This window comes from Ambystoma mexicanum, chromosome 1p (assembly GCF_040938575.1).
Source record: "Ambystoma mexicanum isolate Mex_15411 chromosome 1p, UKY_AmexF1_1, whole genome shotgun sequence".
NCBI lineage: Eukaryota > Metazoa > Chordata > Amphibia > Caudata > Ambystomatidae > Ambystoma > Ambystoma mexicanum.
Window position 1 is genome coordinate 823051814 of NC_090921.1, and position 27387 is coordinate 823079200.

The following is a 27387-nucleotide window of genomic DNA, read 5'->3' on the forward strand; positions in this document are numbered from 1 at the left end:
AGACCGAGACACATAGATGTATCCCATTGACTAATATAACACCACAAAGCATAACACATCCCCATAGCTTAACATGTTATGACAGCATAGTACACAAACATACCATCTCTTTTAACAGTTCGGCAATGCAAGCAAGGTAGCTACATTAAGGCAACAACCCATAGCAATGCATGTGTTTAGAAGGGGGTGTGCTGCACGGGTGTCTCTGCACAGGTCTCTGTGTGTTAGAGGACTTTTACTGAACGGGGAAGTGTGCATTATAGAATCCATGAAGATAACTTTGTGTGTAGTGTGGGAGAGAAATTGCACAGGGGCCGTTGTGTAGCAGTGTACCAGCACAGCTCTGTGTGTTTCATGGGGCTGTTGCTCCACGTGGGTGTGTTGTGTGTGCCTGTCGTGGGGATGTTATTGTGCACACGGAAGAATGGGTTGCAGAAGTGCAACAGCACACTTCTATTTATGTTTTAGATAATTACCAGAAACCAAAACGTGATGGATGGATGGTTTTGAATTAATCACAACTACTGACATTGCTCGGATATATGTGATCACTGCGCGGCCCGAAATTTCGACAACTAAAATGTTGAATCCGAAAATGGTGCCGCGCAGTGATCACATAAATCACTTTACCCGCATCCCCCTTACCTGCTACCCCTTTATGCTCACTCACTTTTCTGTGGCACACTTCTTTCCCCTGCTGCAAATTCCCCCATTCCCCCCCATGCGTCGTCAGTTCCATATTCCCAACGTGGGTCGGGACTGGCGCCGCAGGGTCCTTTTTTTGGGGGTGGGGGCGGGGAGACTTTATTGTTCCCCACCATCCATGTAAAGGAAGCAGGGCACACCCCTGCCACCCTCTGAATTCTATTTTACAAAACATTGGGAGCGGTGGACACCCCCGCACCCCCCCTCTCCCCTCATTCGGTAAAATTGGATTTGGTGTTTTTGTAAATGCCGAATATGCAGTTAACGGCCATTCGTCATTTGTTTTAACGAGATTTTCTTGGAATACCCATTGCTCAGGGCAACATTCCATGCCATATATTTTAGCCCAGCTGTCCCATTACAGTAAATGATTAGACATATGCAAATCAGTCCTGAAGCCAATGAAAGCAGTCCAGGGTCTTGCAGAATCACATGACAGATTTTTCTCCGTGCTTCGAGGTCACACTAAAGGTACTTGAGTGCTTTAAAAATATCACAACCAAATGGCACTAAGAGGATTAGCCCTTGATTCATGGAATTATCTGTGCGGAAAATCGGGACTTTGCGTGCCTTTCTGTGCACAAAACCGTGTTCCTCGGTTCATGGAATCGACTGCGCAGGACTGTTCCGGGACTTGCAAGGACTTCACGCAGGTCTGGCATGCCTCTGTGAGCAGTCGAGCGCCTTGCGCAAGACTCCACGCAGAGTGTGGGTTGGGTCTACGCAGAGTCCGAAATAAGGGGCGCAGCATGCAAAATGAGGAAGAACAAGGGAAAATGTGGGTGTGCTGAGGGACGACCTGCCACAATGAGATTGCATGCCCACAAATGTGCAGAACAAATCGTATGCACAGATCTGACCGCACACCCTCATGTCGGGAAATGACCATGCAAAGCTCCCGATCCAACCGCCACCCGAAGGCAACGTACAGACACTTGTGAATAAGAACCATGCATAAGATCGCATGTTGGATTTAGGTGTGTGTGCACGCAGTCTGGGTGCAGACCCGGTTTACGGGGGGTTCCCACGCAGATTGACAGTGAAATTACTCGAGTTACGGAACATGGTGCGCATGTTGTTGGGGTGCCGTGAACAGTTATAGGGGACCCTATGCAGTGTTGCGGGGGTGTTGGCTTGGTTGCGGGGGACCCCACGCAGGATTATCAGTAGGCATGAGTTGGTGTCCGAGGACCGTGCATAGGTAGGTATCAGGGGGCGTGTCTGCTGCGACTTGCGCATAGTGTTACTTTGCAGGCATTATTCCATGAATCACAAATCGCTCACGGGTGCCTCATGCGGGAGGGGGCATGCAAAGTCCTTCTCGCTGCGCAAACTTTGCCGGTCTATGTGCACTTTTCTATGAATTGGGCTATAAAACTCTTAAATGGAAGCAGTACAAGATGGCGATGAAGCTCTCCTGTACTCCCCCATGCATTGGCATGAAAGCCAGGGCATGGCAGTTTTCAAATACCCGTTTTGATGGTGTTTTTAAATAATTTGCAACACTATGTTTTGCTTTCTAAATCCCTTACATGCATTCATCCACATTAAACATGCATTAACCCACAAGCACTAAATGCACTTTGTAACATTGTTTTGGTGATTTTGTTGGTGATCCGGGCACTTTATTGGGTGGAATGCAAGACATAAGACATTTCAGGTGGTGAGGGGCAGTTTACAGCCATGTCCAATTGGAGAAACGTACGAGTATTCATAAGTGCCATGCCTTGCCCCCACTCTGAAGTTCCACGTCGCTCCAAATAGACCTATTGCAGTTGTAGGCCGCTTCTCCACCTAGCTGCTTAAGTGTGATCTGCAGACAGTTCCATCACAGAAAGGTACCCGCTTGCTCATTGCTCCTGTTCCTGCCCCAAATGAAACTGCCAAGCCCATATATTGTGCATGGAAAACAAGCAACCCCAGACATGCCCCCCCCCCCTGCCTGTTAGGCCTCAGCGGTGGCAGAGCAGGTTGATGCACCGAACACAAAGAGGAACCGGTCCATGCCCACTTCTAGAAAGTCCTAGGGCCATATCCCCGAAATCCTGCACCGCTGCAAGCAGAATTAGCAGTAGGGCAAACATTGGCTGAGTTCAAAAAACAAATTCTTTTAATGCATTTTTGCACGATGCACTGGTTTTAAGACTAGGGAAAACGTTGCCCTAATGCAACAATGTAACGAAAAGATATCTTTTCTTTTTTTTGCATTTGGGCAATTTTGGTCCTAGTACTAATAGCACTTGCAAACGTGCAACGCTTCTGTAATACCAACCCTTATGTGCACTTACCATGAACACAAAATGGGGATGGGTGGATGGTTGATGGCACGACAAGTTTTGAATGAATTGTAACTGCCAGGACTCCTTCAGGCAGCTTCCCTTCCAAGATTGGTTGGCGCCCTTCTCTCATAGCACATAGTTACTCCCAGCTGATGGACGGCCAAGGGGTAGTCTCAGTGGTTATGAGCAATTCTAAGCTGTCCTGTCATTCCTTGATGGTGTTTCCAGTCACACACCTGTCAACCTTCTCAAATGAAAGGCGGGTACAAAAATGAATATTTCTCTTTTGCAGGTGAAATCTCCATTGACACCTATGGACGGGCAAGAGGATTGGCTCGTGTGGGAACTGATTCTATGGCGGCAGTCACCCGCCAAACGCGAGTGAATTGACAGGTATGTGTGAGCTGAATAAGCTTCAATGGGATGTCCCTCAGAAACATCTGCCGCCCCCCTCTTCTCTCCCATGCACCAAACTGATAATGCATATTGCTGGACATATTACATGGGATGTCATTTAGGGATTGCCAGTGGTCGCAATTGCGACCCCTTAAGTCTCCCTTGCTACCCTTAAGAAAAAATAACAAAAAATCAAAGATTTTCTTTTTTTAATTGAGGCTCCTGGGCTGTGGTCAGCAGCATGTGGCTCTTTGTTTCTGGAGTGGCTGCTTTTCTGGTAGCTATAGCCGGTAAGATAGCTCAGTGGGTTGAGCGCTCGCTGCAGCAATGTGTGTGTGATTTGCAGGTTGCAGGTTTGACTCCCAGGAAGGCCAACTCAGCCTTTCTGCCTGCTGAGGTTGATAGATGAGTACCAACACAGGTAGGTTGATATTGTATGTTTATTTGTTCGATATGAAGACCCTAAGCGTAAGTGCTATATAATTACACATCAGTATTGTTTGACGCTGGACGTCTGCTTGCATTCACAATAGTTTGGTAATATGGGCCTATACGCACTGATATTAACGATGCATATGGTGATCCATTCCTGTATGCAATGTATATCACTTTACGGTGATATCGTAACCATATTTTTCATGGGGTAATTAGCAACAATGCTATGTGATACCACTTCCTTTATTGTCAAGGGGTGAAAGGTTGTGTTCGATCGCTTCCTGTGATGTCACTTTGGGGTGGGGTCAGGTGACGTCATGTCCTGTGATGTCATCAGAGGGCAAGGGTCGTGTGATGTCACTTCCACTACTCCTGGCATTTTGGTGAAATGACGTCCCTGCATATTACCTTAATAAATCTTATATATTGTGTATGTTCATGTCCATCACGTATTACCCTTGACCATGTTTCTTGATTATTTAAACACTAGCACTTGACACCTTTCTACTGGGATTCATTTTCCGGTTGATCACCAATAAACAATTGACAATTATTGGTCCAATGTCGTTTCTCCACCATAGCCTTGATAAAGACCCTTTCTTTGGTCGAAACATGTGTTGGCTGTTTCTCCAGAATGCTTTCATTCCCAGCCATTACAAATGACACTACCTTATATGTGTAGGTTACACTAACCTTGTTGTTCTTTAAAAATGGAATAATTGGAATCCTCCAGTTTCCCGGTTCAACAAATCACTGTAACTGTTTACTGCAGCTCTTCCGTGCACATAGTTGCCTCTAGCTTTTGGTTACTAAGTACGTCCCTTTGGGGTTTTTCGGGTGCGGGTCCCTACCAAGGCACGTGCAGCGTGAATCCTTTCTCCATAAACGCTGGCCCCGCGCAGGCGATTCCTCAGTTCACCACCCACCTTCTCTTTGTGTTCACACTCCTTGGAAGCTAAACATCTTAAGAGCTTTGCTTTCTACTGAGAGGACAGTAGAACCACCAACCAATACTGCCCTTATCAGAAAGCCCCACCGAGGATGATTTCTGCACTCCTAGCACGACCTGAGCACCCTTTTCTATTTCTATACGTACCGTCGCATATAAAACGAGAGGTCAAGCGAGGACAACACAGTCCGGGCCGCAGACGCTCTTATTGGGTGGCATTGCCAGCAGAGTGACGGCCGTGCCATTTCTGGACTTTTGATGCGCAGAATAGACAGAGAGGGCCTGATATCTAATAGTGCGAGGCAGGTGCTACCAGGTTGGTCACCGTTGCGACTGCCAATTGGGCTGAAGTTGAAAAGAAAGCATTGCCAAGTTGAGCCTCCTTAAAAGCACAGAGCGTGCTTGGGCGGGCACTGAGTCAAGCATTAATTGCATTAGTCCTAGATGGCAGCGGGTGCCAGCTCATGGAAACCCGCCAGCCTCAGTAATTATTTGCAGTGCTTTAAATAGCACGAGAACAGAGGGGAGCACTAGCAAGCAATGAAACAATGATTGGGGGTTGCCCTGACTCCTAGGCAGTGCATACAGGCAGCAAGGACCTTTGAAAAGAAGGGTGGCCTTTGCAAATAAATGAGTGCCCTAACAGATGAGACCAGGCCTTGAATTAAATTGGAGAAATCTAATACGTATAGGTGTGCTAGATGTAAAAATGTATCTAGCACACCTACTTTTTCCACAAACCCTACCAAAATAAAACGGATCAAATAAATATGGAAAGCCAATCAAAATAGGTCACCGCAGGTTCGAATACTTGGAATATTCCTCTGGGTGTTAAAGTGCCTGCTGCAGATGTGTGCTTTTACCCTGCAGGTCAGAATGTCCTGTCCCAGATAGCTCAAGGGGTCAATGTGAATTCTGCAGTAATCTGTGTGTTATATATCATAGGTCCCAAAACAAAAATGCTGCTGTTCCACTATCCCAGAGTGCCCTAAGAACGGAGAAAATATGTTCGCCAATAAGCTGCTCCCTTGAGTAGCACCCTAAGCAATCAGTTGGGTGTTAGTGTCGGATGCGGCCTGTTGCGTCTCGGCGCCTTCATGCATTGAAGGATAGGGATCTAGCCGAGTTTGCTGCCCAGGCAGGGCTCCCTTTGCAGGCTGAATTTAAACCCTGCAGAGGCCTAGCCCACTTAAAGCCATGATTATTTCTAAACATTGTCCCCCTGGGGTTCTCCACAGCTATGGGGAAATGCAGTGGCAGGTCAACACTTCTGGTTTTTTTTGGGAGTGGGTGCTACGTCAACAACTCAAAAGGTTGTTTTGAGCGATCAGCCAATGCCTTTTGGAGTGTCCGCAAACATCAGCTAGGCATGTTTATTAAGCACTATCATTCACTGATGCCTCACGTTTAAATCTATCACGAGAGACCCTTCATATATAAAGGTATTTCTAGATGTGCCCATATATCATCATAGAGGTTGAAGTGGCCTGGAACCAAAGGGTACGAAGTTCCCTGACTTTTTGGAAAAATCTACTGTTGTTCCCTTAATTATTGTAAACTGGAGCAGCGTTCCTGGATGGCAGGGGAGGAGCCATTTGTTTTTTTATCCACCCCTACCCCCAAACAGAATTTTGTATTTTGCTACTACCTCTCCCCACATAGAGTGCCATGACTTGTTCTTTTTAACATGCACGGGTCTAATTTAATACATAGATGGGTTTCATCCTCTCACCCCACAATCAGTACTTTTTTGGGGGGCCACACAGACTTTTGCTGGACCTCACCTGTGCTTGAAAGTGATTAAGCTCGTCTTGTATTCTATAAGATGAGCCCTCTCTACGCTGTAAGCACCTTGGTGAACATCTGTTCCTTTTTTAGTATAATGAGTTCCTTTCTACTTTCCAACCATCTGCTTGTATTTGCCAGCAGTGGGCATTACTGCATTATCCGAGCCGGAGTTACCTCATGCCCTCCCCACTGATCTTGCCCATGAGCCCCGTTCTAGCACCCAGCATTGGCACACTGCTCTACTGCATTGAACACCAGGATCCTGGCATGCAGTGAACGAGTTATGCGGGCACAGTAGATGCAGAAAACACAACTAAACATCACTGTAAGATCCATTATCGGAAATAACAATAAAACTCAGCTCCACGGCATCCCTAGTGCCACTCTTTTAAAACCCTGGGTCCTATGAGGGCTGCCATTTTTGGGTGCAGTTGGTGATGTTGTAACTCTGAAGTCCAGGATGTCTCATTCTATGTAATCTAAATGAACTGGGGGTATCATGGCATCACCACCCCCCTGTGACGTTCCCGCTTAACTGCTGCACGCTGTTTTTTAACAGGAGGGTTTGCAGAGTGTGGTACATTTTAGACGCCAAAAGCATTTTTTTCGATGTTCGACCCAATGGTTGCTTACCATAAGATCAGCCTTCGTCGCACCGGAAGGTCTCTTCTACTTTGCCAGCATGCCATTTGGGCTGGCATCGACAGTCTCTGTTTTTTAGCGGGTTATGTACCAGCTATTTCAGGTGGGGGGGGCTCCTATTTTTTTCAAGATGATATTCTAGTGTAAACAGGGGGCACAAGGAGGCACTCAGATAGCAGTACACCGAGTAAATCCTGTGAATCTTCACTGTGGCAGAGTAGTACTTGCCTTTTCACCGCCTTACCGATAGAACTGTGAGCATGACCAAACTGGCAAAGAAGGGGTTAACCTAATAAAGGACCAAACCTGCAATGAGGAATTAGAAGGGATTAAACTAGCACTGGAGAAAGAGCCCTCTCTTCACAATATAAAACCTGCCAAGAAGACAATTATAGCAATGGATGCCAGCAGCTGAGGCCTGGGTCCTGTCTTGTGCAAGTAGACGATTGCCAGGAGTCTGTGATCACAGGTGGTCCTGAAGGCAGCTGAGCCTTTGAGTGTCACAATTCAGAAGGAAATGCTGGCCATAACACGGGCCGTAGAAAAGTTCAGGATCCTCATATGGGCCAACGTTTCAAAGTCTGTCCATATCACAAGCCCCTCAGAGCCATCTTCCTGAACCAAGTACTCTAGTCATGGCTTCACCAAGGATCAGGAAGTGGGACCTAGGTGTGCAGCAGCAGAGAGGCGTAGACAGGGTAGGACCTGAGGGGGCAAGGCCCACCCAAAATCTGTAAATGCCCACTTACCAGCACTGTGTGGGCATTTGCAGATGTTAATGTCACAGCGGTGGCCCAACTACATTAGCTTCAGGCCCCACTAGTTAGACAATCCTGGCTACGCCTCTGCAGCAACATCTGTTTCAGGTAGAGTATGACCTCAGTGTCTTGAACAGAACAGCACACAGTTTGCCCACCATGACCGTTAGACTGAAAGGTGTCATTGCAGGTGAAGATAAACAAGTGCTGGGTGTTGGGTAGAGAGCTGTTTCATAGCAAGATTGGGGAAAAGCTATAGAAGAGGGCAATGACCTAAGGAAATCCTCCGGAATGGTAGTTGCAACTAGGTCTTTCTGAACAGGCTCGGGCTAGAACGACTGTGTGCTGTGAAAGATGAGTTGTTTGTAGAAGGCAATGTCACAGTGTTTCCTGGGATCAGGGAGTACCCCAAAACTATATTTAGAGTTCAACACCTTTATTTTGGGAAATATTTGCAGATGGGGCCAACTTAAATTAAAAATGAGATCATCCAAATAAAAATAGTAATTATTATTCTTCTCCTTGGTTAATCCTCCTTAGAAACCCCATAACGTCCTCCAAGAATCCTGGGCTCTCAGTACTCCCTATCCTCTTAAATGTCCTTTCCAGTCTTTAAGGTACCAAAGGGGTTTTCTCACTTCATTCTCTGGGAGTTGCAGTTGTTAGGGTTTTACAAACCCTTCTTCTGATGACTGTCAATTTGCTGGCTTCCTGGGTTCCCGTACCCCAAGACACATTCAGGTGCATAGTTTTGTCAGTAGACAGTTCGATAGGAGCAGCCAGCAGGAGGCATCTCTCGAGGGCTACCTTGCTTGGGGTCCTTCCTGCTTCTTCTCCCATCTATGATCTTAGCATAACCTCTCTTGCCCACTCTTGCTCATCCTCCCACCATCTGGTGCTGTCTGGGGTCTTCGTAGTCTCTTTGTCTAAGTGGTGGATATCCACTCTCTCCTCACTTACACCTTCACCACTTAATGTTTACACATCCTCCTTTCCTGTGCCAACTTAATCTCCTAATGGCACTCTGTCACCCGTTCTATATCACCACCTAGCTGGTGCCACCTGTTCTTACTAGCGTCAAACCTTTTTCTCTTGGCCTCTTGGCACTTTCTTTGTCAGGCTATCACCTTGTTTCCTTGATGTTATCACTTCCACCTGCTCTGTGACACCTATGCCACCTCATGTTTCCCCCTCCACCTCCTCTGTACCACTCTCCCCACCTGATGTTACCACCTTCTCTATATCACTAGCACTTCCTGATGTTATAACTTCTTTCTGTCCCTTTTTTCTTAATACTACCCGCTCTGTTTTTACCACCACCTTCTCTACCCTCAGGTTTACCACCTCCCCCGGAATATCACCCACTCCTCCCGCTGTTACCACCTACTCCAGAACTCTTGAACCTACACAATGTCACATCCCAAAAGAGAGAATACGAATCCAAGAAACCAGAGGGCACAGCATGCAGGAAGGAATTGACCAATCCTAATGTTTCATGTGGTGTCGGAAGGGTGCAGAGAAGGCCAAGTTAAATAATGGATTATGTTGAATGATTTTAAACACTTCTGACTTCGGAATAAGTGTCCACCTTCTTAATATTTTATGGGAGATGAGCATTGTCTTGATTATGCATTTGAGGGATTGCTATCTGGCAGGGGTGTACAAGCCCTGGCTTTTTAATGTATTTATTAATAAAATGATGCAGGCAACCCCATCTCAGAAAGGGTGAGATTCTTATCAGACCCCCCTTTCATAAACTCCATATCAAAACATAGTTTACTTCTGTGCCCTGCTGGATCAGTATTCTAATATGCAGTGCCTGCTCTCAAGTGGCACAGAGTAGGCCCAGAGGTCACGGGTACACATTTGACAGGTGCTGTGACAGTCAAATAATTTCAGTGCTGAGACTGCTTTTAAAGTCTGCACCTCTACTCCAAAACCACATAATCATGAGGAATTACTATTCTGGTATCAGTTTCAGTTTAGGGTATGGTGGATAGTGATTAACATAACTATATGAAAGCCACATAAGATTGATAACATATATGTGTCAGCACTGTGAGCCGGGCCACCTGTGGAAGGATTATGTATATTTGGGTCACACAGCCTGGCCCTGCTAGCTTGCAGAAGACTGAATGACTGTGCCTCTCCTTTGATCCTTTGTGACATCAGGTAACACCCTCTACAGAAGAACAGCCTCCCATCAGCAGCTGTCCTGGGAAACAGGAAATCAAGGGGCACTACCATCGTAAAAGCACTAGCCACACGCCAAAAGGGCCTTTGATGCTATGAATAAGGGTAGGGACAGAGTTAGTGTAGACAGATGGAGCTCAGCATACTTGGAGGCAGATTCTACCTTCTTTTTTCTCACTCTATCTCTCTTTTTTTCCTGTCCCTGCAACTTCCCTTAGCACAAAGAACTTTGGTTATGATGACAGAAGGCAAGGACCACTTGTCTCAAGGACAGAATTGGACCCCTTAAAGCAGGCTGGCTTTAGTCCAATCACCTATGAGCATTTGCCTATAAAAGATGGAGTTTATAACCCCTTAGTGGATTCACTTTTGGACAAACACTTGAGGAAGAATTCATCTGGACCTGTGTTTGGAGAGTTGTCTTTCCAAAGCCCTCCACCTATGATGTGAAGACTGAGTGTCCAAGGCAGTGGCACGCTCTCCTCCCTGACCACCCCAGGGTGCATTAGGGTTGACCTGCTGCTGGAACAACACCTTCCTCATTGCCAGCCGTATTGTATACAGAAGTGCAATCCCCAACTCTGGAGGGACACTGGGATGGACTGTATTAGCACAGAGAAATGTTCCCAGCAGGAATGATTAATTTGGCCCTAGGTATTTGTGGGCTACTTGTAATATGCATGGGCTGTGCCTCATGAAGAGTATTTTAAAGCAACTCCCTTGATCACTAGATCATCAAGATAACGAGAAACATTTACAATTCATGTATTTTCAAACTTGTTGGGTGACAATCAATAGACCCACTTGCTACCTGGATCCTCAAGGTAACAAAAAACATGTGTAATTCATATTTATCCTATACTTATTGCATATCATTCAATGAACCAATACAATAGTTTTATATTACAAAGTATGATTTTAATGATATTTGTACAGTCAAACACATACATTCTGCATACTGTAACCCATGACAAAATACACTAAAAATCTAAAACACTTAAACAAACTTGTAAAGTAACAAATGCATAAACAAAGAATAAGATGCCTCCTATATTTCATATAAGGTAGGCTTAAACTGAGGTCTCTATTGGTAACTAGCAGAGACCAACTGCTCCAGATACATTTATTTTATCTACCTTCTTCAGGACAGAACAGAAAGATAACTGACCTTCTGTTGCAGGTTGCCATCCATACCAGTACCCAGGGCATGTCTAGATGTGAAGGACTCCTGCATATGTTGGTCAGCCTCCCCTGTGTTCGGGAAACCAAGAACAAGGCTGTATCTTGACCCTGAGCCCCAGCATTGGCACTCACAGCATCCTGTGAGCCAAAACAAACAGGATCCCTGTTTATCATCGCCTCAAACTGATCAAACGGTATTCAAACTGGGTTTGCTAAATTCGAACCACAGGACCCGCCGGGGCGGCCTTTGCCAGTTAACCAAACCCTTAGAACTAGCATGCTTGCAACTTCAAACCAGCTTGCTGCTGCATCGTACCCAGCAGAGCATGCCAACTGCTTGCCTCGAATCAACTGCTTATTAGAGGACCTGGACTCAAACCACTCGCTATCCCTAACCAGCAGTTACCGGGTGACTCGGACCAGCTCGACCTTCAGTCGCTGCTTCGTCGAACCGTACACGGGAACATCAGGATCACAGGTTCGAACCATCACCACAACTCGACTTGAACCGCAGGCAACTCTAACCAACGGTTACTGTACATTTCGAACTGGCTTGACTCTGAACCATTCCTGGTTAAGACTGACCTCGACACAAACTTGCCGCCTGGACCGACACATCTCACTGCACCCAAACTTGGTTTGATTCATTCACACAACAGCTTGAAGCTTGGTTTGATGTTGTCACACCGCCTAAGAACAAGGGAAAGGTACTATCAACCCATAACTGCCCCACTGATCCATCATTGGCACTAAAGACTAGGTAAGTCACCTTTGCATCATTTTCTCACAAGAACATATCCTTTTTTAAAAAACTTTATTTATTGGGCTTGACATAACAATAGAAGAGCGAGCAGTAAGTAATAATCAACAATTACAGTATTAGCATAACTAATTGGTATGCAGTACCGACAATCGGCTTAAGGGGGTACTGGAACAGTCACCGTACAGAACACATATATGACACAACGTCCAGGGCCATCATTCAGGTGGAAACATTGACCGGGGAAGAAGGCGCAATTGAACTGCCATCATCATCAGTTGAAATAGAGATATAGGAATGAAAAGGGGACCAGATATTTCTGGTTTTGGACGTTGGTGGTTGCTGAATCGGCCCTGCCTCCTCCGTGTCAGAGGCCCAGGTCACGGCGGCCAGCCACTGAGAATGTGTGGGCACTCGGGGGCAGAGCCAACATAGCAGAATACAGCATGCTGTGAGTAACATGCATAGCCCCGCCAACTTTTGGGAGTCACAGCCAAGACCGGAGAAATCATGAAAGAGACATTTCAATGGGGATGGGGTGATTTCGTGGTCCAGGATAGCTGAAAGCGTGGAACAGTTCTCAGCCCAGAATTGGGTAAAGCAGGGGCAGGACCAGATCATATGAATATAGGTTGCGTCTTCAGATCTACACCTGGGGCACCTGGGCGAATGATCCGGCAACATACGGTGTAATCTAATTGGGGTGTAGTGGAATCTGTGTAAGATTTTAAATTGAATGAGTTTCAAACGGGAGTTAAATTATACATTGTGGGTGCGAGAACACATACGCTTCCAGCATTGACAAGTTATATTGACCTCCAGGTACCCAGCCCAAGAGTGTTTAAGTTTTTTAAATGGAGGAGAGGTTCTGGACTGTAGTAAGGTGTACAATCTGGAAACCTTCTCTCTGGTGGTTGTAGCATTAATGATTTCAGCTAGAATAGGGTAGTCGGGGGGCACAATGGGAGAACTCGGATAACTTCTCTTAAGGAATCGGCGGAGGTCTGAGTATTGGTGCCAAATGGGTGACTTTTGGCGTAGGGCCTCTGGTAAATCTGACCATTCCAGAAAGCTACCTTGATCGAAGACATCCCAAATGGTTTCGAATCCCGCCTCTGCCCAGTGGCGTCCTTCGGTCAGGGGGATGCAGGGGGCTCCTGAGAGGAAATTCCAGAGAGGTAGACAGCTGTGAAAGGGGTGAGTGCCACCGGACATCGTCCACATTTTAGTTAGAGCAAAGAACGTGGTGCCTACTGGGTCCAGAAGGCTACAACTAAGGGTAGGGGGAGAAAGAACTAAAGAGTGAATATCTCGTCCTCCAATCGCACGATGCTCGAGTCTTATATACGGGGGGGTTCGAGATGGTGAACCAGTGTGATGCAAATTGCGCCTGGGCGACCAGCCAATATTTTTCAAAGTTAAGAGCTCCGAAGCCGCCGCCATCCATGGGAGCGGCCAATGTGTTAAATTTGAGACGAACTGCACCGGAGTGCCATAAGAGTGTGTTGAGCGTGCGATTTAGAGACTGCAAACATTCCTTACCGGGCCACAAGGGGAGGTTAAGGAAACGATAGAGAAGTTGGGGAAGCACAACCATTTTCAAGATACTGATCTACTGATCTTGCCAACAAGGGAATGTGGAAGTTTGGCCCAGCCCAGACATTTCTTGGTAAGCGTGGTTAAATAATTCCGAAAATTGGTCTCATACACTATGTCGGGTTGGTGGGCAACCACAGCTCCAAGGTAGGTGAGTTCTGATTGTGACCAAGTAAACCCCATGAGGTCGAGGGAAGGAGGGTGGCGTTGGTGAGTGGAAAGAGAGTTGATTTTGAACAGTTAACTTTGAGGCCCGATAGCAGCCCAAAGTGGATGACGTCTTCTAGGATCAGGGCAAGGTTGTGTTCTGGACAGAGAATGAAGAGTAAGGAATCGTCTGCATATAAGGAGACAATGTCCGGTGTGCCCAGCAATCTTAGGCCTTGGTGTGAATGTGCCTGCCGTATCCTGTCTGCTAAAGGTTCAATAGCTATGGCGGAAATCAGGGGAGAGAAAGGGACGGCCCAAAGTTGCATTTCTCAAGCACCTGCCAAAGGTAGTTCCATGAGACGGAGTCAACAGCCTTCTGCATGTCGAGGGCTGCCGCCACTGCCTGAGTGTTGGGGTCAATTCGACTGATAATATTAAAAAGTTGGCGCAGGTTGTGGGATGTGGACCTGCCTGGGATGAATCCCGATTGGTTTGGGTGAATAATGTGGGGCATGTGAGGGGTCAACGGTAGGGCCAGAATCTTAGCATAAATCTTAACATCACAGTTAATGAGGGAAAGGGGTCGATATGACCCACATTGAGTGGGAGGTTTGCTCGGTTTGAGTAGGACAGTTATAATGGCTTCACGGAGAGAGGGGGGGAGTGTACCCACCTCACAGGATTCTTCCCATAATGCCAGGAGTTGGGGGACCAGTCAGGATTTATATTGTTTATAAAATTCAACCGGGAAGCCGTCGGACCCAGGGGCTTTACCTGAAGCAAGGGAATCAATGGATTTTGTTATTTCTTCAGCCATAATAGGTGTGTCTAGGCAGGTGCTAGTTTCGACAGAAAGAACAGAGAGGGGTAGGCTGTCCAAGTATGTGTCAACCTCTGACCTAGGAACGGTGTCGACTTTTTTAGCTTGGATATGCGGAGATCCCGTTTCCTGGCAGAGATGTCTGGCCAACACGCAGCCAGGCCGCTCGCCCTCTCCATACTGTCGAGCAAGTCCGGGATTATCAATGAACTTCCTTTACCTTTCAGCGTGGGCGCAAAATGTGTCTAATTCAATACTGATGTTGGAAAGGGCATCTGGAGACTGGGACTGGGCATATTGGGCCTCGAGGGAGGAAAGTGCTTCTTTGCTCTTCGATATGTCTCTACGAATAACCTTGAGGATCCCAGACTCCTTGGAAATAGCTATGCCCCTAATGTAGGCCTTAAACGACTCCCACAAAGTAGCCTGTGTGCGGACCGAGCCAGTGTTCAGTGCAAAATAATCTTCCAGGTCAGCATTGAAGGCTGCATCCAATAGTGTTTGTGGCTTCAATTTCCACAAGCAAATTTTATTGTGATCAGTACCCCAGTTAAGGGAAATGGTCACTGGGGAATTTATCAGAGTGTGTACTGGGGAGGATTGGCATATGTGTAATGTTCCTAATGTGTATGTCAGACGCGAGCCATCTATCTATCCTGGAATGTGGATCGTTTACAGAAGAGTAGAAAGAATACATTCGGGAACCGGGTTGCACTAGTCTCCATGCGTCCAAGACCTCCAGTTGTGACAAGGCCTCCAGAATTACTTTAGCAGCTCTGGTTAGCTGGCGGGGTCTGCCACCCGACCTGTCCCAATCAATGTCTAGGATCGTGTTGGAATCCTCACCCCAGAGGATGAGTACAAGGGGGAATACGGCAAATAGATTAGTAAGATGCGAATAGAACTCGGGTTGTCAATATTGGGACCGTAGACATTAAGAAGTACAATCTCTTTGTTGTGTAGCCTGCTATAAAGTAAAACATATCGCCCCAGGGGTTCTATGTGGGACACAATGTGCTGAAACGTAACACTCTTATGGATCAGAACCATGACACCCCTGTTTTGAGTAGAGTAATCGGTGTAGTATCTTTGGGGGCTCCATAAACATAACCTTTTTAAGAACATTATGTTTTTTTTATTGTCTTTCACCCTGTGTCGTTCCCTCGAGTACTGCGTCATTCTATCTATCGCATATTATGTGTTCTCTATTACAGGGGTGGATTTTTATATTGTTTTTATAGTTATTTGTACTTGGTGTGATTGATTAAAGTATGTATATTTTTATAGAACCTTGATTGGACATTGCTTTATTTAGGATTGTTATGCGTCGCTGTTTGGGCCACTACTGAAGGAGGTATATCTCTTAACTGTGCCTGTTTTTTCTTTATGATTGTGATCACTCTTGTTCTGTATTAGTGTGTGGGCTGAGTCGGAGGTCTAGCCACTGCCCATCCTTGTATGTTGGCGGGGCGGAAGTCATTTTGCCACAATGCACATTCCCGTTCTAAATATATTCCATCTTGACAGATTCCACAATACACTTGCGATTCAAGCAATGGCACTTGTCCATCTAGTATTCCAATAAAGTTATTGACACATGGGGCACATTTTCTAAGTCCCCGTAAATTGCATCGAGAGGGCCGCCCACATTTACACATATGTATGAACAGGTCCTATCCCTATCAATGCAATTTTTGTCATGTGCACTATGAAGTGCAAATAGAATGGTAAAATAGCAGGCATAATCAACATTACGCCTTGGATTTGCATTTTGCAATGCAAAGTGTGCAAACGCTGCCTGACATTTGCAAAAGTCCGGAACAATTTAAAATAGATACCTACAGAATCCGCCTGCTTTTATGTGAGGGTAAAGCATTACAATGGGCTTCATTATGAGTCCGGCGGTAGCTGTGCCAGAAAAACCGGCAGGCGGCCGCCGACCCGAAATACCATTGCGCCTCTGTAATTGCCGGAATCACTGGGGCATTACAACCCCGGTGACCCGGTAATTCCGGAGGCGCAATTTTGTAAATCCCCATTCCCATGGAGTCCGATAGGACTCAATGGGGATGGGGACAATGGAAACACTGGTTCCGTCTATGACGGAGCCAGTGTTTCCATTTTCGCCTGCAGGCAGGTGGTGTTACTCCCACCAGGTCAGACCTGGCGGGAGTGACACCTACTGTCTGCAGAACTCAGAATCAGCCGGTCCACAAACAACGGTGGTGGCGGATTTACCGCCACCGTTGTTTCCGGACCGGCTGGGTCATAAAATGTCATGCTGGCGAAACTGCATGCAGCTTTGCATGGCGGAGTGGAAGAGGCCGGCGTAAACGCCAATTGCGATCTGGACTCCAGTACTGCGACACAAATCCTTGAAAACATGTAGCCCGATTCATGGAATTTTTGCACGGTTCTAAGTGATTTTGCACTGCTGAAAAGTGAGTTTGCACTGCAGACAGCCCCTATTTCATGCAACTGTGCAACGTGTAATTCTGCAGTGCAAAGTCTATACTGAGTCATTTTGTACTGCAGAAATGACTATGCACTGACTTTGCACGGACTTTGAACTGCAAAGATACACTTTGCGCAGTTCCATGAAGTCACTTTTCAGCAGTGAAAAGTCACTTTGTAACCGTGCAAAAAATTCCATGAATCCGGCCAATGAAGTACACTAAAAAGCATGTATAAGAGTTTTACTCGTGCCTTTTACATGTATTTTTTAATGTAATCCATGAACCTCTGTGTGTTTTCGAGTAATTGCTTCAAGTATTCCAAACAAAGCAATGTACAAAGCAAAGGGACAACTTTCTCATCCACTTCCTACAATGAAGCACAGTAAAAGAAAAGTGAATGAAGGGGTCTCTGCTTATCATTCTGCCTCTGAGCAACACCAGAGAATCCCACACGGCTAAAAAAGGTGCAATGTTACATGCGTCTATTTGTTTTACGTGGCCCCAGTTGTTTTGGCATCAAAAGTAGCTCCAGGTAGCCCGCCTGTGTTAATCTCGCCGGGTCCCTCTAAGTAAAAAGCAGGTGGAGCCACACTTCAACTGTACTTCTTGCGCCGCCTTCACTACTGCTCAGTGATGCTTCAAACTTATAGGGTAATTCATAGAATTTCGCACAAAAGTGGCGCACGCGGCTGCCGCACAGTGTCCCTGTGCGATACACTGTGCCAGCCGCGTGCGAAAAAATCCATTTCATCGCACAGCGTATTCATGGATTTTAGCCTCCAAAACCAGCCGTGGCGCAGAGTGGCGCAGCGACCCTGCAGCAGCGCCAGTTACGCCCCCAAGAACGCCCTTGCGCAAGGAAAAGCCATCAAAATTCCCAATTCATCGCAAATGTCTGCGCTAATCCTGGACCAGTCCACAGGGCTGCCAAACAGCAAACGCCAAGCGGGGAACGTGTATTTCAGTGGTTCGCGGGAAGTTTCACACGCAAATATCCTGGGTACGTGTACATCAGGGGTGCGCGTGAAGTAATACACGCAAATCCATCAGGGCACATGTATTCCAGGGGTGCGCGGTAAGTATCACACGCAAATTCAGCAGGGTACGTGTATTTCCAGGGTGCGCGGGAAGTATCACACGCGATTCCATCAGGGCACGTGTATTTCAGGGGTGCGCGGGGAGTACTACACGTGAATTGTCCGTGTGGGTCCTCCCAGGTGTTCCCTCTACACCCTCCACGGCCCTTGCAGGCAGCCCACACCACAGGGGACTACCCTGCACCCCTGCTCATGTCCCGCAGGCAGCCCATCCACCATGGGCATGCCCCCCAGCCAACCCACAAGTCACCTTGCACCACTGATCAACAACGCATGTCTCCCAGCACCCTCACCCCCAAGGCACCCTCCACCAGGCCCCCACTCCTGTCTCCCTGCACCCCCACCCTCCTGCATTCAGGGGCACCCTCCACCAGGCCCCCACTCATGTCTCCCAGCACCCCCACCCCCCCCGCAGTGCAGGGCACCCTCCACCATGCCCCACTCATGTCCAACTCATGTCCCCCTGTACCCCCACCCCCTCCAGCATCCAGGGGCACCCTCCACCAGGCCCCCACTCCTGTCTCCCTGCACCCCCACCCCCCAGCATCCAGGGGCACCCTCCACCAGGCCCCCACTCCTGTCTACCACCCCCCGCTCCCCCCATCAGTGCGATCCGCCTGGGTACGTGTATTTCAGGGGTGCGCATGTAGTCTGACATGCAAATTTATCAGGGTACGTGTATTATGGTTCCACGTGAACTTCCACACGCGATATCAGCAGGGTACGTGTATTACGGGGTTCGCGTGAAGTTCCACACGCGATTGCCCTTAGTACGTCCGGGGTGCGCGGGAAGTTCCACATGCGATTGCCCTGGTTACGTGTATTTCGGGGTGCGCGGGAAGTTCCACACGCACTTGCCCTGTGTACGTGTATTTCGGGGTGCGCGGGAAGTTCCACACGCGATTTCAGCAGGGTACGTGTATTCCAAGGTGCGCAGGAAATTCCACACGCGAATCTAGCAGCCTACGTGTATTCCGGGGGTGCCGTGGAGTCCTACACGTGAATCGGCCGTGTGGGTCCTCCCAGCTGTTCACTCTACACCCTCCACGGCCCCTGCAGGCGGCCCACACCACAGGGGACTACCCTGCACATGTCCCGCAGGCAGCCCATCCACCATGGCCATGCCCCCCAGCCAACCCACATGTCACCTTACACCACTGCCCACCAACGCAAGTCTCCCAGCACCCCCACCCCCAGCAGTGTGGGGCACCCTCCACCAAGCCCCCACTCCTGTCTCCCTGCACCCCCACCTCCCACCAGTCAGGGGCACCTGCCAGCAGGCCCCCACTCAGGTCCAACTCATGTCTCCCTGCACCCCCATCCCCACCAGTGCAGGGCACCCTCCACCAGGCCCCACTCATGTCCAACTCATGTCCCCCTGCACCCCCACCCCCCAGCACTGTGGGGCACCCTCCACCAGGCCCCCACTCATGTCCAACTCATGTCGCCCAGCACCTCCACCCTCCAACAGTCAGGGGCACCTGCCATCAGGCCCCCACTCAGGTCCAACTCCTTTCTCCCTCCACCCCCACCCCCCAGCAGTGCAGGGCACCCTCCACCAGGCCCCCACTCCTGTCTCCCTGCACCCCCACCCCCCACCAGTCAGGGGCACCTGCCAGCAGGCCTCCACTCAGGTCCAACTCATGTCTCCCTGCACCCCCAACCCCCACCAGTGCAGGGCACCCTCCACCAGGCCCCACTCAGGTCCAACTCCTGTCCCCCTGCACCCCCACACCCAGCACTGTGGGGCACCCTCCACCAGGCCCCCACTCATGTCCAACTCATGTCCCCCTGCACCCCCACCCCCCAGCACTGTGGGGCACCCTCCACCAGGCCCCCACTCCTGTCTCCCTGCACCCCCACCCCCCAGCAGTGCAGGGCACCCTCCACCAGGCCCCCACTCCTGTCTCCCTGCACCCCCACCCCCCACCAGTCAGGGGCACCTGCCAGCAGGCCCCCAATCCTGTCTCCCTGCACCCCCACCCCCCACCAGTGCAGGGCATCCTCCACCAGGCCCCAACTCCTGTCTCCCTGCACCCTCACCCCCCAGCAGTGCAGGGCACCCTCCACCAGGCCCCCACTCCTGTCTCCCTGCACCCCCACCCCCAGCACTGTGGGGCACCCTCCACCAGGCCCCCACTCCTGTCTCCCTGCACCCCCACCCCCCAGCAGTCCAGGGCACCCTCCACCAGGCCCCCACTCCTTTCTCCCTGCACCCCCACCCCCCCACTCAGGTCCAACTCATGTCTCCCAGCACCCCCAGCCCCCACCAGTCAGGGGCTCCTGCCAGCAGGCCCCCACTCAGGTCCAACTCATGTCTCCCAGCACCCCCACCCCCCACCAGTCAGGGGCACCTGCCAGCAGGCCCCCACTCAGGTCCAACTCCTGTCCCCGTGCACCTCCACCCCCCAGCACTGTGTGGCACCCTCCACCAGGCCCCACTCCTGTCCCCCTGCACCCCCACCCCCCTGCATCCAGGGGCACCCTCCACCAGGCCCCCACTCCTGTCTCCCTGCACCCCCACCCCCCAGCAGTCAGGGGCACCTTCCAGCAGGCCCCCACTCAGGTCCAACTCATGTCCCCCTGCACCCCCACCCCCCAGCAGTGCAGGGTACCCTCCACCAGGCCCCCACTCCTATCCCCCTGCACCCCCACCCCCAGCAGTCAGGGGCACCTGCCAGCAGGCCCCCACTCAGGTCCAACTCATGTCTCCCTGCACCCCCACCCCCCAGCAGTGCAGGGGACCCTCCACCAGGCCCCCACTCCTGTCTCCCAGCACCCCCACCACCCAGCAGTCAGGGGCACCTGCCAGCAGGCCCCCACACATGTCCCCCAGCCAACACGTCATCACAATCTAGATCCCTGGCCCTTGTAGGCAGCGTCCACATGCCAAACACCCACCCAAGTATTGCATCCACCCACTTAGAAATGCCAATTACATGATACAACCCCAATGGCAAGTATGTAAATGAACACATCTCCCTCACATACACACAATGGGTGTCAGGGAATGTCAAAACCCATATCATGACATGCATGAAACCAATGAGACGATACTACACATTGAAGTATGATGTAAAAATATGTATGAAAAGCAACATACATGGAATCAAAAAGAAACAAACGAAAATGTGAATTAAAAACAAAAAGCAGCATGTCCGTAAAATAATGTAAAACCACAAATCATAATCCAAAGGAAAGGTGTCCAAAGTCACAGTTCACAAAAGTAAATCCAATGGAAAATTAAAACCAAAAACCATTGCTCCATGGGTAAAATCAAAATGAAAAAAAAAATCCCAACAGTCAACTATATAGAGATAAACAATCCAGGGTCCATGATCCCAACAGAAGAAATGAAACCTATCTAATAAGACTACCTAATAAAAAATAACTATATACAAAAATGTGGCCCATTGACCAAAAGGTCCAAAAAATATAAAAAAAGCAAAGGAAATGTCTGCGCTAATCCTGGACCAGTCCACAGGGCTGCCAAACAGCAAACGCCAAGCGGGGAACGTGTATTTCAGTGGTTCGCGGGAAGTTTCACACGCGAATGTCCTGGGTACGTGTACATCAGGGGTGCGCGTGAAGTAATACACGCGAATCCATCAGGGCACATGTATTCCAGGGGTGCGCGGTAAGTATCACATGCAAATTCAGCAAGGTACGTGTATTTCCAGGGTGCGCGGAAAGTATCGCACGCAATTCCATCAGGGCACGTGTATTTCAGGGGTGCGCGGGGAGTACTACACGTGAATTGTCCGTGTGGGTCCTCCCAGGTGTTCCCTCTACACCCTCCACGGCCCTTGCAGGCAGCCCACACCAGAGGGGACTACCCTGCACACCTGCTCATGTCCCGCAGGCAGCCCATCCACCATGGGCATGCCCCCCAGCCAACCCACAAGTCACCTTGCACCACTGATCAACAACGCATGTCTCCCAGCACCCTCACCCCCAAGGCACCCTCCACCAGGCCCCCACTCCTGTCTCCCTGCACCCCCACCCTCCTGCATTCAGGGGCACCCTCCACCAGGCCCCCACTCATGTCTCCCAGCACCCCCACCCCCCCCCGCAGTGCAGGGCACCCTCCACCAGGCCCCACTCATGTCCAACTCATGTCCCCCTGTACCCCCACCCCCCCCAGCATCCAGGGGCACCCTCCACCAGGCCCCCACTCCTGTCTCCCTGCACCCCCACCCCCCAGCATCCAGGGGCACCCTCCACCAGGCCCCCACTCCTGTCTACCACCCCCCGCTCCCCCCATCAGTGCGATCCGCCTGGGTACGTGTATTTCAGGGGTGCGCATGTAGTCTGACAAGCAAATTTATCAGGGTACGTGTATTATGGTTCCACATGAAGTTCCACACGCAATTGCCCTTAGTACGTCCGGGGTGCGCGGGAAGTTCCACACACAATTGCCCTGTGTACGTGTATTTCGGTGTGCGCGGGAAGTTCCACACGCGATTTCAGCAGGGTACGTGTATTCCAAGGTGCGCAGGAAATCCCACACGCAAATCTAGCAGCCTACGTGTATTCCGGGGGTGCCGTGGAGTCCTACACGTGAATCGGCCATGTGGGTCCTCCCAGCTGTTCACTCTACACCCTCCACGGCCCCTGCAGGTGGCCCACACCACAGGGGACTACCCTGCATATGTCCCGCAGGCAGCCCATCCACCATGGCCATGCCCCCCAGCAAACCCACATGTCACCTTGCACCACTGCCCACCAACGCAAGTCTCCCAGCACCCCCACCCCCAGCACTGTGGGGCACCCTCCACCAGGCCCCCACTCCTGTCTCCCTGCACCCCCACCTCCCACTAGTCAGGGGCACCTGCCAGCAGGCCCCCACTCAGATCCAACTCATGTCTCCCTGCACCCCCACCCCCACCAGTGCAGGGCACCCTCCACCAGGCCCCACTCATGTCCAACTCATGTCCCCCTGCACCCCCACCCCCCGGCACTGTGGGGCACCCTCCACCAGGCCCCCACTCATGTCCAACTCATGTCTCCCAGCACCCCCACCCCCCACCAGTCAGGGGCACCTGCCAGCAGGCCCCCACTCAGGTCCAACTCCTTTCTCCCTGCACCCCCATCCCCCAGCAGTGCAGGGCACCCTCCACCAGGCCCCCAGTCCTGTCTCCTTGCACCCCCACCCCCCACCAGTCAGGGGCACCTGCCAGCAGGCCCCCATTCAGGTCCAACTCATGTCTCCCTGCACCCCCACCCCCCACCAGTGCAGGGCACCCTCCACCAGGCCCCACTCAGGTCCAACTCCTGTCCCCCTGCACCCCCACCCCCCTGCACTGTGGGTGGGGCAACCTCCACCAGGCCCCCACTCATGTCCAACTCATGTCCCCCTGCACCCCCACCCCCCAGCACTGTGGGGCACCCTCCACCAGGCCCCCACTCCTGTCTCCCTGCACCCCCACCCCCCACCAGTCAGGGGCACCTGCCAGCAGGCCCCTTGTCCTGTCTCCCTGCACCCCCACCCCCACCAGTGCAGGGCACCCTCCACCAGGCCCCCACTCCTGTCTCCCTGCACCTGCACCCCCCAGCAGTGCAGGGCACCCTCCACCAGGCCCCCACTCCTGTCTCCCTGCACCCCCACCCCACAGTAGTGCAGGGCACCCTCCACCAGGCCCCCACTCCTGTCTCCCTGCACCCCCACCCCCCACCAGTCAGGGACACCTGCCAGCAGGCCCCCACTCAGGTCCAACTCATGTCTCCCAGCACCCCCACCAGTCAGAGGCACCTGCCAGCAGGCCCCCACTCAGGTCAAACTCATGTCTCCCAGCACCCCCACCAGTCAGGGGCACCTGCCAGCAGGCCCCCACTCAGGTCCAACTCATGTCTCCCAGCACCCCCACCCCCCACCAGTCAGGGGCACCTGCCAGCAGGCCCCCACTCAGGTCCAACTCATGTCTCCCTGCACCCCCATCTCCCACCAGTGCAGGACACCCTCCACCACTCCCCACTCAGGTCCAACTCCTGTCCCCCTGCACCCCCACCCCCCAGCACTGTGGGGCACCCTCCACCAGGCCCCCACTCATGTCCAACTCATGTCCCCCTGCACCCCCACCCCCCAGCACCGTGGGGCACCCTCCACCAGGCCCCCACTCCTGTCCCCCTGCACCCCCACCCCCCTGCATCCAGGGGCACCCTCCACCAGGCCCCCACTCCTGTCTCCCTGCACCCCCAGCCCCCAGCAGTGCAGGGCACCCTCCACCAGGCCCCCACTCCTGTCTCCCTGCACCCCCACCCCCCAGCAGTCAGGGGCACCTGCCAGCAGGCCCCCACTCAGGTCCAACTCATGTCTCCCTGCACCCCCACCCCCCAGCAGTGCAGGGCACCCTTCACCAGGCCCCCACTCATGTCTCCCAGCACCCCCACCCCCCACCAGTCAGGGGCACCTGCCAGCAGGCCCCCACTCATGTCCAACTCATGTCTCCCTGCACCCCCACCCCCACCAGTGCAGGACACCCTCCACCACTCCCCACTCAGGTCCAACTCCTGTCCCCCTGCACCCCCACCCCCCAGCACTGTGGGGCACCCTCCACCAGGCCCCCACTCATGTCCAACTCATGTCCCCCTGCACCCCCACCCCCCAGCACCGTGGGGCACCCTCCACCAGGCCCCCACTCCTGTCCCCCTGCACCCCCACCCCCCTGCATCCAGGGGCACCCTCCACCAGGCCCCCACTCCTGTCTCCCTGCACCCCCACCCCCAGCAGTGCAGGGCACCCTCCACCAGGCCCCCACTCCTGTCTCCCTGCACCCCCACCCCCCAGCAGTCAGGGGCACCTGCCAGCAGGCCCCCACTCAGGTCCAACTCATGTCTCCCTGCACCCCCACCCACCAGCAGTGCAGGGCACCCTCCACCAGGCCCCACTCCTGTCTCCCTGCACCCCCACCCCCACCCCCCACCAGTCAGGGGCACCTGCCAGCAGGCCCCCACTCCTGTCTCCCTGCACCCACACCCCCCTCCAGTGCAGGGCATCCTCCACCAGGCCCCCACTCCTGTCTCCCTGCACCCCCACCCCACAGCAGTGCAGGGCACCCTCCACCAGGCCCCCACTCGTGTCTCCCTGCACCCCCAACCCCAGCACTGTGGGGCACCCTCCACCAGGCCCCCACTCCTGTCTCCCTGCACCCCCACCCCCCAGCACTGCAGGGCACCCTCCACCAGTCCCCACTCCTTTCTCCCTGCACCCCCACCCCCCACCAGTCAGGGGCACCTGCCAGCAGGCCCCCACTCAGGTCCAACTCATGTCTCCCAGCACCCCCAGCCCCCACCAGTCAGGGGCTCCTGCCAGCAGGCCCCCACTTAGGTCCAACTCATGTCTCCCAGCACCCCACCCCCACCAGTCAGGGGCACCTGCCAGCAGGCCCCCACTCAGGTCCAACTCCTGTCCCCCTGCACCTCCACCCCCCAGCACTGTGTGGCACCCTCCACCAGGCCCCCACTCATGTCCAACTCATGTCCCCCTGCACCCCCACCCCCCAGCACTGTGGGGCACCCTCCACCAGGCCCCCACTCCTGTCCCCCTGCACCCCCACCCCCCTGCATCCAGGGGCACCCTCTACCAGGCCCCCACTCCTGTCTCCCTGCACCCCCACCCCCCAGCAGTGCAGGGCACCCTCCACCAGGCCGACACTCCTGTCTCCCTGCACCCCCACCCCCCAGCAGTCAGGGGCGCCTGCCAGCAGGCCCCCACTCAGGTCCAACTCATGTCCCCCTGCACCCCCACACCCCAGCAGTGCAGGGTACCCTCCAACAGGCCCCCACTCCTGTCCCCCTGCACCCCCACCGCCAGCAGTCAGGGGCACCTGCCAGCAGGCCCCCACTCAGGTCCAACTCATGTCTCCCTGCACCCCCACCCCCCAGCAGTGCAGGGCTCCCTCCACAAGGCCCCCACTTCTGTCTCCCAGCGCCCCCACCCCCCAGCAGTCAGGGGCACCTGCCAGCAGGCCCCCACACATGTCCCCCAGCCAACACGTCATCACAATCTAGATCCCTGGCCCTTATAGGCAGCCTCCACATGCAAAACACCCACCCAAGTATTGCATCCACCCACTTAGAAATGCCAATTACATGATACAATCCCAATGGCATGTATGTAAATGAACACATCTACCTCACATACACACAATGGGTGTCAGGGAATGTCAAAACCCATAACATGACATGCATGAAACCAATGAGACGATACTACACATTGAAGTATGATGTAAAAATATGTACGAAAAGCAACATAAATGGAATCAAAAAGAAACAAACGAAAATGTGAATTAAAAACAAAAAGCAGCATGTCCGTAAAATAATGTAAAACCACAAATCATAATCCAAAGGAAAGGTGTCCAAAGTCACAGTTCACAAAAGTAAATCCAATGGAAAATTAAAACCAAAAACCATTGCTCCATGGGTAAAATCAAAATGAAAAAAAAAAAATCCCAACAGTCAACTATATAGAGATAAACAATCCAGGGTCCATGATCCCAACAGAAGAAATGAAACCTATCTAATAAGACTACCTAATAAAAAATAACTATATACAAAAATGTGGCCCATTGTCCAAAAGGTCCAAAAAATATAAAAAAGCAAAGGAAATGTCTGCGCTAATCCTGGACCAGTCCACAGGGCTGCCAAACAGCAAACGCCAAGCGGGGAACGTGTATTTCAGTGGTTCGCGGGAAGTTTCACACGCGAATGTCCTGGGTACGTGTACATCAGGGGTGCGCGTGAAGTAATACACGCAAATCCATCAGGGCACATGTATTCCAGGGGTGCGCGGTAAGTATCACACGCAAATTCAGCAGGGTACGTGTATTTCCAGGATGCGCGGGAAGTATCACACGCGATTCCATCAGGGCACGTGTATTTCAGGGGTGCGCGGGGAGTACTACACGTGAATTGTCCATGTGGGTCCTCCCAGGTGTTCCCTCTATACCCTCCACGGCCCTTGCAGGCAGCCCACACCACAGGGGACTACCCTGCACCCCTGCTCATGTCCCGCAGGCAGCCCATCCACCATGGGCATGCCCCCCAGCCAATCCACAAGTCACCTTGCACCACTGATCAACAACGCATGTCTCCCAGCACCCTCACCCCCAAGGCACCCTCCACCAGGCCCCCACTCCTGTCTCCCTGCACCCCCACCCTCCTACATCCAGGGGCACCCTCC

The 27387-nt window shown here is 51.8% G+C and overlaps 1 long non-coding RNA gene across 2 annotated transcripts in view; it reads left to right on the forward strand.

The window, feature by feature from the left end:
• Positions 1 to 1243: 1243 nt before the first annotated feature.
• The window catches only part of LOC138581302 (uncharacterized), a 111354-nt gene continuing 85210 nt past the window's right edge, over positions 1244 to 27387 (forward strand). For both annotated transcript variants that reach the window (XR_011304515.1, XR_011304513.1), the window contains exons 1-2: positions 1244 to 1358; positions 3277 to 3377. This is a non-coding gene — a long non-coding RNA (uncharacterized lncRNA). The remainder of the gene's footprint in view (positions 1359 to 3276; positions 3378 to 27387) is intronic.